Below are 16,124 nucleotides of genomic sequence, written 5' to 3' on the forward strand. Positions count from 1 at the left end.
GAGACTTACTTGGGCCAAGAAAAAAAGCAGCCAACTAGTGCTCAGCATATGTGGGAACTCCTTCAAGACTGTTGGAAATGTATTCCAGGTGAAGCTGTTTAAGAGAATGCCAAGAGTGTACAAAACTGTCATCAAGGCAAAGGGTGGTTACTTTGAATAATTTCAAATATACACTTTTTTGGTTACCACATGATTCCTTATGTGTTATTTCACAGTTTTGATGTCTTCACTATTATTCTACAGAAAATGAAGAAAATAGTACAAATAAAGAAAAACCCCTGAATGAGTTGGTGTGTCCAAACTTCTGACTGGTACTCTATAAATATATATTTTATGTTTAGTTCACATAATATAATTTAAAAGTATGCATTAAGGTGTTTGTGATATATTACATGTGGTAAAACAAATGTAGACATAATTAAGTGCATTTTCAAAGCTTCCAAAATATATTTTCAAGGTTGGGCAGTGCCAAGATGGAGGCACGGCGGCATCAGCCTAGTGCCCCTTAAATACATCTAGTGCATATATAAAAATCATTGGTCCTGTACGGCTGCAGACTCCGTCGATTCAATGAGGAACTGAGATGAGCATCACTAGGCTATCAAATAAACAGCACACATAGACCTACCGTTTCAATAGGGAGCCGTTACCCGTCTCTTGAAGTAAGTCTATTTAAATGCATATGGTTTTATCTCTGAAATATAATATCTGTTTAGAAGAAAAGGATGGGTTTGCATAGGCGTATATTGACAACCCACAATAAACACTGCTGAGTTGAACCGCTATTCTGTGATGCCAAGTAGAGAATTTCTGTTTGCATGACATGACAATCCCGTTGTACCCGAGTTTTCGCTTGTTTTGTGTTCGCTGTCTTTATAATAGGTTATGGGAATGTGTAGGCGTAACGGGACTGCTCATATAAACTGGCGCTGCCAACAACTGGTTCCCATTGAATGAAAGCAGGATAGCAGATTTCATCATGACGCAATCTGTGTTATTGTCGGAGCATCATAGCCAATAACACGCTCATTGAGACTAATAGAATGATACTAATTGGATGATTGATTCACATACTAGCCTATATTTTTCCAATGATAGGTTATGTATTTTCTTAATGTCTGCATCCTATAGCCTATAAGTCTTAGACCGAAGGCGGTTTGTTGATGTCTCGATCAGTTTTACAAAGAACAGCATCACTTAGGCCTACAGCAAGGGCAGTGGGTGGTTTTGCGTGTGTTTGTTAACTGTGGGCTATGTCACTGCATGGACAACACAGTCTCACAAGCAATTCGTGCATATATGTACAACATGCATTTCAGCAAATTTCATGCGTTTTCAGCAAATTTCGTGCGTTTTTTAGCAAATTTCGTGCTTTTTTCTGCGTTTTTCTGGCTTAATTCGTGAGAAAAGACACGAATTTATGTGTTTTTTAATTCGTGCGAAAAGACACAAATTTAACCAGTAGGCTACACACAAACATTTTCAACAACCATATAGACGCGATAGTTTATATTTAATTTTTGTTCTTAAACTCGATGTAGGGTCAGGCAAAATCCCTTGAGTTGCGCACCTTATGCATGTTTGGTCCTCGGTTGGTTGCCATGTATTTAATTTTTGTCCTTAAACTCGATGTAGGGTCAGGCAAAATCCATTGAGTTGCGCACTTTATGCAGGTTTGGTCCTCGGTTGGTTGCCATGTATTTAATTTTTGTTCTTAAACTTGATGTAGGATCAGGCAAAATCCATTGAGTTGCGCACCTTATGCAGGTTTGGTCCTCGGTTGGTTGCCATGTGTCCATATCGAGTGGTGTGGTCATGATGTCTAGGTCCGCTTGTCAACGGATGTGGAAAGCATAGTGCAACCTTGGAGTTTGGTTTCTAGTTTTGAGTCGGTTGATCCACTTCCATCTCTGACACGTGGAAACCGGAGGGGGGAAGGGAGGGGTGCCCTCCACACATATGCGCGTAGGCCTGAGGGGTCCGGGCGCGGCCTGCCAAAGTTGTGGGCCCCGTGGATGCCCACTTGTAGATTGACCCATTGGTTTGGTTAAAGAGTCGTCTGTTCGTAGGGTGGGGGTTAGGTCCAGTTGGAGTTAGGGTTAGGTATAGTTGGTAGAATGGTTAAGGTTAGGGTAAGGTATAGTTGGTAGAATGGTTAAGGTTAGGGTAAGGTATAGTTCGTAGAATGGTTAAGGTTAGGGTTAAGGTTAGGGTAAGGTATAGTTGGTAGAATGGTTAAGGTTAGGGTAAGGTATAGTTAGTAGAATGGTTAAGGTTAGGGTAAAGGTCAGGGTAAGGTATAGTCGCGTATATGGTTATTGCAAAGGATTGTGTGCCTACTGGTTAAATTCGTGTCTTTTCCCACGAATTAAGTAGCACATAAATTCGTGTATTTTCGAATGAATTGAACCACACAAAAATGCATAAAAACGCACGAAATCTGCTGAAATACATTTTGTACATATATGCGCGAATTGAATGTGAGGCTGGGATGGGCGACATGCTCAAAAACGCTGTGCTTGTAGAGAGCCTTAGCTTTGATCTGTTTGATCTTTGAGCTGTTTATTGTATGAGTGTGTGTGTTCGTGTGGTGAGTACAAACTGTGTGTGTGTGTGTGAGTGTGTGTGTGTGTGTGTGTGTGTGTGTGTGTGTGTGTGTGTGTGTGTGTGTGTGTGTGTGTGTGTGTGTGTGTGTGACCGTGAGTCAGACTCAGATCAGCATAGTTATGAAGATCAAGGTCTTTCTCTTCCTCATCTTCATCATCCTCTTCCACCTCCTCCTCTTTCTCATCATCCCTTTCCTCCTATTACTCATGTTTATCCTCATCCTCCTCTTCCTCCTCATCCTCTTCCTTCTCTTCCTCATCATCCTCTTCCTCCTCCTGCTCCTCCTCCTCATAATTAAAGGTCACTTTCTCATGCTTTCTGACAGTGTGGGAGTACAGTTTCCTTGTTGTCAGGGTAACAAGAGCTTCTTTGTCCCGGGTTCCTTCCTGGTTGTGTGTCAGGTTTATGTCCGAGTCCCCTGAGTGTGCTCTTGGTCTGAAAACAGCCATAAGTGGTGTGTCTCAATAGTCTCAGGTCCCTCTTCTCTTTACATATCTTTCCTTACCAACACTGACTGATCTAAGACTGTGTGTTTCACATCAGTGCAGATGAAGGAAAGGATGGAAGGATAGTCATCTTTTTATATTGGGACCTATGTACAACTGAACTCCTTAAAACCTCTTAGATGTAAAGTCCCCTGTTTAGGGGACCTTCATGGTTCTGCTATCGGTTCTAACTGACATTTTCGATTATAAATCGATCTGTGGACACCGTTGATCAAAATGGCTTGCACTGAGCGTAAGCCCTGGTTCCCACAGTCTAAGGTAGTATTTCTGAGCCTGTGTTACCTAGGATGTGAAATGTAAAACCATCTGAAACTGTCCATCAACTCCTGGCTGAATCCTAAGTCACTGCCACTGACAAAGCACTGCAAACTATACACCATAATGCAGCAGGAGGGAGTGGTTTCATCACTGTAGCACATTCAGAGATCGATTTATAGCCAGAAATCTAAAACAATTCATAGATTTGTAAGAACAAAACACTTTCTGTTGTCATAGACAGACAAGATTAATATGAGATGAAAGGTGAGTTCCAAACAAGTCCAGGAAGCCAAGCTAAAGCTCTGGGAGACGTTCACAGCGATGGGAGCAGAAGTTTTGATCAAGAGAGACCTTTAGAAATATGCTATTTTTCTCTCACACTAAACATACAAATATGTATTTTACAGTTATGAGGAAGGTGAAATTGTATAGTTAGTCGTTTTATAATTTGATTATACTATATTTAGAAAGCATATAAGTCGTTTCAAGCCTTATTCATACAGTTTTGTTGAATAGGAAATACACCATATCAAATATTTGATATTTTTACATTTGTATCATATTTGTACTGTGTACTTGAGCTTGTGTCGTCAAAAGTGACTACACCCCAGAAATGTATTTTTAAAAATATCAGAAAGGTGAGATTAGAACCTTCCTGTAGTATGCAGCATTACTAGTTATCGTTATGTATATTATATTTATTTACATTTAACTAGTTAAGAGCTAAAGGATGTAGGAGAGAGTGGGGTAAGTTAAGAGATTTTTTACTTTTAGTATCACTTCTTCAAGGGAAATGTATTCTTTCTAACAAATATATCTACGTATATTTCAGGATGTTGTGTATCCCAGTAAATAATCTAAATTCATCTAAACGTTCCAGTTTTGAAAACATAGCGGGTCCAAAAAAAGTGGTCTCTTGGCACAGCTTACCTGGGTATGGGGTAAGTTGAGTCATGGAACAGGACAAGCCGCCTTTCTGTACTGAATGAAATATTATCACTACATTTTTAAAACCATGACTATCTTCATTACCTAAACACAATTCAACACAATTGCAATCGCTTTTTTGTCTTTTATACAGTAACAAACACTTTGTCATTTAAAAAAAAAATGTTTAACATACAGTAGGCCAGGCCCTGTTGTTACCTCATATCACAGCATTAATGTCTTGCATTACACCTGGGAAGAAAACACTTCAATTTGCTCAACTTGCCATTGGCTCAACCATTTGCTCAACGTAGCCCATGGTCATTGGCTCAACTTACCACAAGGCAAACATTTAGACTATATTAGCCCATGCAGCTACAATGATGCCCTTACATGCTAGGTTTAGGTCCTCATATTGAAGCTGATAGAGAATCCAAATGATGTATGGAACACTTTTAAACTGATCTACTTTGATTAAGACACTTGCATCATGAAACCTCTAACACAAATTAAATTGACTTGCTGAAAATCTTCTTATTTTTTTACCTAACCACTTTTCCGATGTGGCTTCTTCCCTCATGGACTCCATGAAATTATGACCTCTTCCTAAATATTTGGTCAAATTATTAATTTTGTGAATGGTTTCCTAGAAACAAGGGTGGCTCAACTTACCACATTGGCTAAACTTACCACACTTTCCCCTATAGGGTTGTTTGATGTTGAACCTCAGCTAGTACTTGATCAATGAAAATAATTGCTTGGTTAGGCCTGGGAGAGCAGAGTAGTCAGGACAGACTTTGGAACCATGTTTACCACCTACATTCTCCTACACATAGGAGGGAGAGAGAGGAGAGGGGGAAAAGAGAGGGGAGGGAGAGAGAGGAGAGGGGGAAAAGAGAAGGGAGGGAGAGAGAGGAGAGGGGAAAAAGAGAGGGGAGGAGAGGAGAGGAGACAAGAGGAAAGGTGAGGGGGAAAGATAGAGGAGAAGAGAGGAGAGGGAAAACGAGAGGGGAGGTGGAGACAAAGAGCAAGAAAGAAAGGAGAGGAGATGAGAGACAAAGAGAGGGATAGACAGGGGAGCAGACAACAGAGAGAGAGACAAAAGCGATGGACAGTAGACAGGGAGACAGGGAGGACACAAGGCACACAAGGGCAGGTGAGGAAAGGGGGAAGGGGAGGACATAAGGGGAATAGATTAGGACAGGATGAGAGATGCTCTAGTCCAGCTGGTAGTGACAGTCTCTGCAGGGTGTCTGGTGTACTATGCAGCCAGAGCCAGGCCCTCCTGGCTGGGTCACTCTCTCTTCCTCGCCATCTCGCCATTCCTGGCGAGGACTGTTTGGCTGTCTAAGCAGTTGTCTGAGCTAGCCTCCCCCAAACCCTGACCCCTTCTCTCAGCCTCTCCATCTCCAACATAAGTACCTCCACCCCTGTAGAACCCCGTACTCTACCTGTCTCTCAACCCCCACCCCATTCTCCCTTTGAAAGGCAACAGCAATTTGTCCCACCACTTTCTGTCCTCAAAAAGCAGGAGGCCTCTTTTCCCCTTCACTCTCCCAACCTCCACCACAAAGCAAAATCCATTCCTTCATCCTCCCTGTCCTGTCTTAAAAGGCACCATCTCCTTCAAAAGTCTAAGCCTCCCACCCACCAGATTCCCCCATCCTTATGCCCATAAAGTGATTCCTTCTCTCAGTAGCACCCTGACTGCAGAAAGTGAATATCTGATCTCTGATAGATCTCCATGTTTCTCATGTCTCAATCTCCTGGAGCATGCTGCTTGATGCAACGCCAGTGTTGTGGGTTTGATCCCTCCTGCTGGGCCACATACTCTGTTAATGAACAGTAAGTTATCTGTGATGGAGGTCTGATTGGCTCCCGTGGCTAAGCCTCACATCCAGAGAGACGGGGCGTCACACAGTCCTTCTCCCAGAGCCCCAGGGTCCCAGGCAATGAGGCGTACAGCATGTTAAAGCCTGTTCCCACTGACAATGACGCATAAAGCTTAATGATACCAGTGGGCCATCAGACGAGTAGTGGTGCTAATGGCCCACTGTTTAGTTTCATACAGAGCTGCCAGCATAGAGATGACTCTGGCAGTGATGGAATGGGAGGGTAGGAGTGTTTAAGTTTTCATGAGTGGGAACACGTGTTTGTGTGTGTGTGTGGGGGGGGGGGGGGTCTGACATCAGCACATGATGTAAAGATAGACTTGCATACACAGAAGCCCTCTGGATGGATGCACAGGCACAACCAGCAGTGTCTTTATATATGTATCATACACGATCACAACAGTAGCTGCACACACACACACACGCACACACACACACGCACGCACGCACGCACGCACGCACGCCTACTGGTGCCTGAAAGCATGGAGGTTTTCTGTGTGTGTGTGTGTGTGTGTGTGTGTGTGTGTGTGTGTGTGTGTGTGTGTGTGTGTGTGTGTGTGTGTGTGTGTGTGTAGGCCCAATGAGTTTGTGTATGAGGAAATGCCAAGTTTGTCACAGGAAATGTAAACATCTCAGGGCGAGCACAAGACCCATTCAGGTTACATCAGTCATCTCAGTAGTGCTTCTCTCTACTTTTATATTTACTATGTTACGTCTAGTCTATGAGACCAGGCTGTAAAACTAGCTTCGATGTGTCAAGTGGACCAGGTCAGTTATGTCATTTGTGTCACCGTATTTTAGAACCTCATAGCTAAGCATGACTAGCACCTCCTGTGCTCTGTGATTCTGACACAATTGACACTTGTCACTCAGTGTTGTCATCAAAATGTCTTCCCCGGTCTGTCTTCTTCTAGTTGATATTTTATTGTTCCTCTTACTCCACCGCTCCACTCTGCCTCGGTCTTTGTTAAATCAGCTTTGGTGTGTGTGAACTGCATTGATCAGCTGTCAGCAATGCTGCATAGAAGAGAGACTGGGGCAGTAGAGGCTGCTGAGTGGGAAAACCAGATGTTTGATACCATTCCATTCACTCCATTCCGCTCATTACTATGAGCCGTCCTCCCCGCAGCAGCCTTCACTGGAGTGGGGAATCTTTTCGCAAGACAGAGAGAGAGAGAGAGAGAGAGCAAGAGAGAGAGAGAGAGAGAGCGAGAGAGAGAAAGAGAAGCAAACTGAGTTGTTTTGAAACTGATATGAATATACAGGTTTATGCACTGAGCCAAACAAATGAAGGGCATTTGAGGACTCTTCTGGCCTGAAAACCACATTGAGGTCGAAAGGGGAAGGGAGAGAGAGAGAGAGAGAGAGAGAGAGAGAGAGAGAGAGAGAGAGAGAGAGAGAGAGAGAGAGAGAGTGTCACAATTCCCCCAGTCTGTGACCAGGAGGACATGGCTGTACGTGTGGGTTTGACAGTTGGGCAGATTGACAGATTGAGTTTCCTGTTTTCATTCAGTTGTGTTGAGATGCAACAGTGTACCTCTCTCTTTCTTCCCCTCTGTCTCTCTCTCTCTCGCTCTCTCTCTCTGTCTCTCTCTCTCTCTCGCTTTCTTTTTCCCCTCCTCTCTCACAATCTCTCTCTCGCTCTCTCTCTCAGTCACTCTTTCTCTCTCTCTTTCTCTGTCCCCCCCCCTCTCTCTCTGTGACACATTCAGATTAGAAGAAAATATGTACACTTGGTATTGTACTCAGATCAGAACCTGACACAGTCTCTTTAAACATGTCCAGTGTGTGCGTTATTGTGTTTATGTCAGAGAATACACACAGACACACATGATTATGTTGCTTTGAAACATACTTTTCTTTTTAAAATATGAGAACTGAAAGCTACTCTTACCCCTTGTTCTCTTTAATCTTAAAGGAGAGTTACAGTCAGGGGGTGTTGAGGTGCAAAGTGTTCCGAATGTTCTATCTGAGTGTTGATTCTTGTGGGGTTAATTGACACCACCTGCAGTGAATAAATTAAGTGTTCTTTGAGTCGCAATGGTCATAAACGGTTTACTTTTAATTCAAACACATTCACTTAGACATAGGATGTTATGTATTGTGTGGCTGTAGGATTGTGACGCAGAGAACATGACTCATAGCCAGTCAGCTAGTGGCCGAGTGGGAGCGATAAGACACAGATTATCAAATCAGGATCAAGGCTGGGTTGTTTTTCTGGTGGAATGCCTCTTTATATAGAGGTGTGGAAACACTGAGCAGAGGTGAGAGAACGGCGTGAGATTCGTGTTCATACAGACTTCTTATATCATGTAACAGTCAGATAAGGAACTTGTAAAGACAATGTCATGTATTTCCTCTGGTAACAACCCTTGTTGCAAATACTGCAGCAGTGGCACACAGATACACAATGAATGGGTTTTCTTGAGCATTTATTTGTTAGCCTGCTTGAAGCCTGCTTGAGACATTTTGTTCCTGTTCCAGTACTTCCTTGAAGTACTCACTGATCTGATGATAAACAAGGAGTGAAAGGAGTAAAAGATAAATAATTTCTTTCACCTATTCAGTCATGTCAGAGGATCTGTGATTATTTCCGGGACCCATCCAATCTTTTAGAATATGCTGGGAGGAAGGAAGGAGCAAAGGATTCTGGGAGCTTGGCCTGCTTTTCGTGTTGTGTGTAGCAGGTGTTCTCTCTGGCCGGGACAGACTGGGATGGGTGCCTTGTTTGCATGTGTGGTAATGCGTGTGTGTGTAAGTGTTGTAGTATCTTTTTCTGTACACTGTTGCTGGGCAAAACACTATGCCACAGGAGGCTGCTGAGGGGAGGACGGCTCATAGTAATGTCTGGAACGGAGCAAATGGAATGGCATCAAACACGTGGAAACCGTGTATTTGATACCATTCCACTGATTCCACTCCTGTCATTACCATGAGCCCGTCCTCCCAAATGAAGGTGCCACCAACCTCCTGTGGACGACGCGTAATGAGAATTAGACAGCATTAGTTCTATGACACAAAAGATGAAGTGTAGATTGCCTTTTCTTCTCTCTCACGCTCTGTCTCTTCCTCTCCGTCTGTCTCTTGGCTCCCTGCAGTTGTGTGGAAAGTCACATTTCCCCTAACTCAGCCTCTTCACACTGCATGTGTTAGCACTTTTACAGACAGAGAATAGAAATCAGACACCACAGGGCACAGACAATATGGAGCTTCTCTATCATTGTGTTCCTCCTCTTCCACCAATCACTCTCTGTTGTCAGATGCTTTCTTTTCCGAAAACCCAAAGATTCCTAGAACTTCACACACATTCCCTGGAGCACAGTGTCCCTCCGGGCCCTGAAGCTTGGAGTTTTCCCTCTCAGCTTGCCCATCTCTTCATGAAAGTTTCCGAGGTGTTGAATATTTCAATAGGTTGTTAGGAATCAGGAACAACGATTATAGAGGAGCACCGACTCTGAGGCCAGAATAGAAAGCCAACTTTAAAGTATAGATGTAAGACTACTTGAAAGTATAGATGTAAGACTACTTTAAAGTATAGATGTAGATGTAGGATTGAGCTGATTAGTACATAAGAGGGGCAGCTGTGTTGTGGTGACATTGTGCTACTCATGACGCTGTTTAGCGACAGTTCATGTGCCTCACCTTGATTCAGCAGAGTGGGAAGGGTCATGTAGATAACAAATAATGATCAGGTGAAGTGTGTGTCCACCATCCACTCCAACCATTCTGTTTCTATGGTGACGGTGGCTAATACCTTTGTGGTCATTATCTCTCTTTTCCTCCTGCTCCATCGCTAAGAGACCAGAGATGAAGAGACCGTCACACAGGAAATGATCATTCCAACACACACAGGGATCTGATCTGAAGAGAGTGTTTGTGTGAGGAGGGCGTGTGGTGTCTGTTCTTAACCCCCTCCACCCCTTAACCAGAATCCTATACTCCAACCCCTCAGACCCCTAACCCCTGACCCCCAAGTCATGATGTCGGGGAAGGGGAAGGTTAGCCCGCGTCACCGGCCATGGTCCGTATACCGGGCTAACACCTTTGACCACTCTGCTGAGATGATGGGGCTGACACTGGCAGGTAAGGGCCCGTTTACTATAGTTACTGTAGTTAGACTATTTCTTATTGCCCACTGAGTTGGTGCAGGCTGTCAAAATATGCATGTGCATAATCTTGCCTTGTTAGTCACTGTAGCTGTAGTAAAGAAAGCGTTTCTCTGTGTTGTTGTAGGTAACAGTCAGGAGCCAGATGAACCAGTGTTGGAGTTCAGCCTGGGTGAGTGTGGTGATGCTGAAGTCAACTTCTCACTGCTGTTCAATTGTCTTTGATATATACAGTGCATTCAGAACGTATTCAAACCCCTTGACTTTTTCCACATTTTGTTAGGTTACAGCCTTATTCTAAAATCTACACACAATAGCCCACAATGACAAAGTGAAAACAGGTTTTTAGAAATGTTAGCAAATTTATTAAACATTAAAAACAGAAATACCTTATTGACATAAGTATTCAGACCGTTTGCTATGAGACTCGAAATTGATCTCAGGTGCATCCTGTTTCCATTGATCATCCTTGAGATGTTTCAACAACTTGACTGGAGAACGGAGAGGCCTCCATCATTCTTAAATGGAAGATGTTTGGAACCACCAAGACACTTCCTTGAGCTGGCCGCCCGGCCAACCTGAGCAATCACGGGAGAAGGGCATTGGTCAGGGAGGTGACCAAGAATCCGATGGTCCCTCTGACAGAGCTACAGAATTCCTCTCTGGCGATGGGAGAACCTTCCAGAAGGACAACCATTTCTGCAGCAATCCACCAATCAGGGCTTTATGGTAGAATGGCTAGACGGAAGCCACTCCTCAGTAAAAGGCACATGACAGCACTCGTGGAGTTTGCCAAAAGGAACCTAAAAATTAGTCTGAAGGAAACCAAGCACCATCCCTACGGTGAAGCATGATGGTAGCAGCATCATGCTGGATCATGCAGGATGTTTTTCAGCGGTGGGGACTGGGGGACTAGTCAGGATCGAGGCAAAGATGAACAGAGCAAAGTGGTCCACACTGCTCTACACCACACTGACTTAACCATAACTCTCTACACCATGTTGACCTAACCATAACGCTCTCCACCACATTGACCTAACCATAACGCTCTACACCATGTTGACCTAACCATTACGTAACCATATCGCTCTACACCATATTGACCTAACCATATCGCTCTACACCATATTGACCTAACCATAACGCTCTACACCATATTGACCTAACCATTACGTAACCATAACGCTCTACATCATGTTGACCTAAACATTACGTAACCATAACGCTCTACACCATATTGACCTAACCATAACGCTCTACACCATATTGACCTAACCATAACGCTCTACATCATGTTGACCTAACCATAACGCTCTACATCATGTTGACCTAACCATAACGTAACCATAACGCTCTACACCATGTTGACCTAACCATTACGCTCTACACCATGTTGACCTAACCATAACCCTCTACATCATGTTGACCTAACCATAACACTCTACACCATGTTGACCTAACCATAACGCTCTACACCATATTGACCTAACCATAACGCTCTACACCATGTTGACCTAACCATAACGCTCTACACCATGTTGACCTAACCATAACGCTCTACACCATGTTGACCTAACCATAACGCTCTACACCATGTTGACCTAACCATAACGCTCTACATCATGTTGACCTAACCATAACGTAACCATAACGCTCTACACCATGTTGACCTAACCATTACGTAACCATAACGCTCTACACCATGTTGACCTAACCATTACCTAACCATAACGCTCTACACTATGTTGACCTAACCATAACGCTCTAACCATGTTGACCAAACCATTACTTAACCATAACGCTCTACATCATGTTGACCTAACCATTACCTAACCATAACGTTCTCCACCATGTTGACCTAACCATAACGCTCTACATCATGTTGACCTAACCATAACGTAACCATCATGTTGACCTAACCATAACGCTCTACACCATATTGACCTAACCATAACTCTACACCATGTTGACCTAACCATAACGCTCTACACCATATTGACCTAACCATAACGCTCTACATCATGTTGACCTAACCATAACACTCTACATCATGTTGACCTAACCATAACCAGAACGCTCTACACCATGTTGACCTAACCATTATAACCATAACGCTCTACATCATGTTGACCTAACCATTACGTAACCATAACGCTCTACATCATGTTGACCTAACCATTACCTAACCATAACGCTCTACACTATGTTGACCTAACCATAACGCTCTACACCATGTTGACCTAACCATTACGTAACCATAACGCTCTACACCATATTGACCTAACCATAACTCTACACTATGTTGACCTAACCATAACGCTCTACATCATGTTGACCTAACCATAACGTAACCATAACGCTCTACACCATGTTGACCTAACCATAACTCTACACCATGTTGACCTAAACATAACCCTCTACATCATGTTGACCTAACCATAACGCTCTACGTCATGTTGACCTAACCATAACGCTCTACACCATATTGACCTAACCATAACGCTCTACATCATGTTGACCTAACCATAACGCTCTACACCATGTTGACCTAACCATAACACTCTACACCATGTTGACCTAACCATAACGCTCTACACCATGTTGACCTAACCATAACTCTCTACACCATGTTGACCAAACCTTAACGCTCTACACCATGTTGACCTAACCATTACGTAACCATAACGCTCTACACCATATTGACCTAACCATAACTCTACACTATGTTGACCTAACCATAACGCTCTACATCATGTCGACCTAACCATAACGTAACCATAACGCTCTACACCATGTTGACCTAACCATAACGCTCTACATCATGTTGACCTAACCATAACGCTCTACACCATGTTGACCTAACCATAACGCTCTACACCATGTTGACCTAACCATAACTCTACACCATGTTGACCTAACCATAACTCTACACCATGTTGACCTAACCATAACACTCTACATCATGTTGACCTAACCATAACGCTCTACACCATGTTGACCTAACCATAACACTCTACACCATGTTGACCTAACCATAACACTCTACACCATATTGACCTAACCATAACGTAACCATAACGCTCTACACCATATTGACCTAACCATAACGCTCTACACCATGTTGACCTAACCATAACGCTCTACACCATGTTGACCTAACCATAACGCTCTACATCATGTTGACCTAACCATAACGCTCTACATCATGTTGACCTAACCATAACGCTCTACACCATGTTGACCTAACCATAACGCTCTACACCATGTTGACCTAACCATAACACTCTACACCATGTTGACCTAACCATAACGCTCTACACCATATTGACCTAACCATAACGCTCTACACCATGTTGACCTAACCATAACGCTCTACACCATGTTGACCTAACCATAACGCTCTACACCATGTTGACCTAACCATAACGCTCTACACCATGTTGACCTAACCATCTACATCATGTTGACCTAACCATAACGCTCTACACCATGTTGACCTAACCATAACGCTCTACACCATGTTGACCTAACCATAACGCTCTACACCATGTTGACCTAACCATACGTAACCATAACGCTCTACATCATGTTGACCTAAACCTAACCATAACGCTCTACACCATGTTGACCTAACCATAACGCTCTACACCATATTGACCTAACCATAACGCTCTACATCATGTTGACCTAACCATAACGTAACCATAACGCTCTACACCATGTTGACCTAACCATAACGCTCTACACCATGTTGACCTAACCATAACCCTCTACATCATGTTGACCTAACCATAACACTCTACACCATGTTGACCTAACCATAACGTAACCATCTACACCATTGACCTAACCATAACGCTCTACACCATGTTGACCTAACCATAATCTACACCATGTTGACCTAACCATAACGCTCTACACCATGTTGACCTAACCATAACGCTCTACACCATGTTGACCTAACCATAACGCTCTACATCATGTTGACCTAACCATAACCACGCTCTACACCATGTTGACCTAACCATAACGCTCTACATCATGTTGACCTAACCATTACCTAACCATAACGCTCTACACTATGTTGACCTAACCATAACGCTCTAACCATGTTGACCAAACCATTACTTAACCATAACGCTCTACATCATGTTGACCTAACCATTACCTAACCATAACGTTCTCCACCATGTTGACCTAACCATAACGCTCTACATCATGTTGACCTAACCATAACGTAACCATAACGCTCTACACCAGGTTGACCTAACCATAACGCTCTACACCATATTGACCTAACCATAACTCTACACCATGTTGACCTAACCATAACGCTCTACACCATATTGACCTAACCATAACGCTCTACATCATGTTGACCTAACCATAACACTCTACATCATGTTGACCTAACCATAACGTAACCAGAACGCTCTACACCATGTTGACCTAACCATTACGTAACCATAACGCTCTACATCATGTTGACCTAACCATTACGTAACCATAACGCTCTACATCATGTTGACCTAACCATTACCTAACCATAACGCTCTACACTATGTTGACCTAACCATAACGCTCTACACCATGTTGACCTAACCATTACGTAACCATAACGCTCTACACCATATTGACCTAACCATAACTCTACACTATGTTGACCTAACCATAACGCTCTACATCATGTTGACCTAACCATAACGTAACCATAACGCTCTACACCATGTTGACCTAACCATAACTCTACACCATGTTGACCTAACCATAACCCTCTACATCATGTTGACCTAACCATAACGCTCTACGTCATGTTGACCTAACCATAACGCTCTACACCATATTGACCTAACCATAACGCTCTACATCATGTTGACCTAACCATAACGCTCTACACCATGTTGACCTAACCATAACAGTCTACACCATGTTGACCAAACCTTAACGCTCTACACCATGTTGACCTAACCATAACGCTCTACACCATGTTGACCTAACCATAACGCTCTACACCATGTTGACCTAACCATTACGTAACCATAACGCTCTACACCATATTGACCTAACCATAAACACTATTGACCTAACCATAACGCTCTACATCATGTTGACCATAACGTAACCATAACGCTCTACACCATGTTGACCTAACCATTGACCTAACCATAACGCTCTACACCATGTTGACCTAACCATAACGCTCTACACCATGTTGACCTAACCATAACTCTACACCATGTTGACCTAACCATAACTCTACACCATGTTGACCTAACCATAACACTCTACATCATGTTGACCTAACCATAACGCTCTACACCATGTTGACCTAACCATAACACTCTACACCATGTTGACCTAACCATAACACTCTACACCATGTTGACCTAACCATAACCATAACGCTCTACATCATGTTGACCTAACCATAACGCTCTACACCATGTTGACCTAACCATAACGCTCTACACCATGTTGACCTAACCATAACGCTCTACCATGTTGACCTAACCATAACGCTCTACATCATGTTGACCTAACCATAACGCTCTACACCATGTTGACCTAACCATAACTCTACACCATGTTGACCTAACCATAACACTCTACACCATGTTGACCTAACCATAACGCTCTACACCATGTTGACCTAACCATAACGCTCTACACCATGTTGACCTAACCATAACGCTCTACACCATGTTGACCTAACCATAACGCTCTACACCATGTTGACCTAACCATAACGCTCTACACCATGTTGACCTAACCATAACGCTCTACATCATGTTGACGTAACCATAACGCTCTACACCATGTTGACCTAA

At 43.2% G+C, this 16,124-nt stretch overlaps 1 long non-coding RNA gene across 1 annotated transcript; it reads left to right on the top strand.

The window, feature by feature from the left end:
• Nucleotides 1-565: 565 nt before the first annotated feature.
• Nucleotides 566-10,468, top strand: LOC135519037 (uncharacterized). Its single transcript, XR_010452251.1, has 3 exons — nt 566-662; nt 10,143-10,273; nt 10,424-10,468. It is a non-coding gene; the product is annotated as an uncharacterized LOC135519037 (long non-coding RNA).
• The last annotated feature ends 5,656 nt before the right edge of the window (nt 10,469-16,124 follow it).

Source organism: Oncorhynchus masou, chromosome 29 (assembly GCF_036934945.1).
Source record: "Oncorhynchus masou masou isolate Uvic2021 chromosome 29, UVic_Omas_1.1, whole genome shotgun sequence".
Lineage (NCBI taxonomy): Eukaryota > Metazoa > Chordata > Actinopteri > Salmoniformes > Salmonidae > Oncorhynchus > Oncorhynchus masou.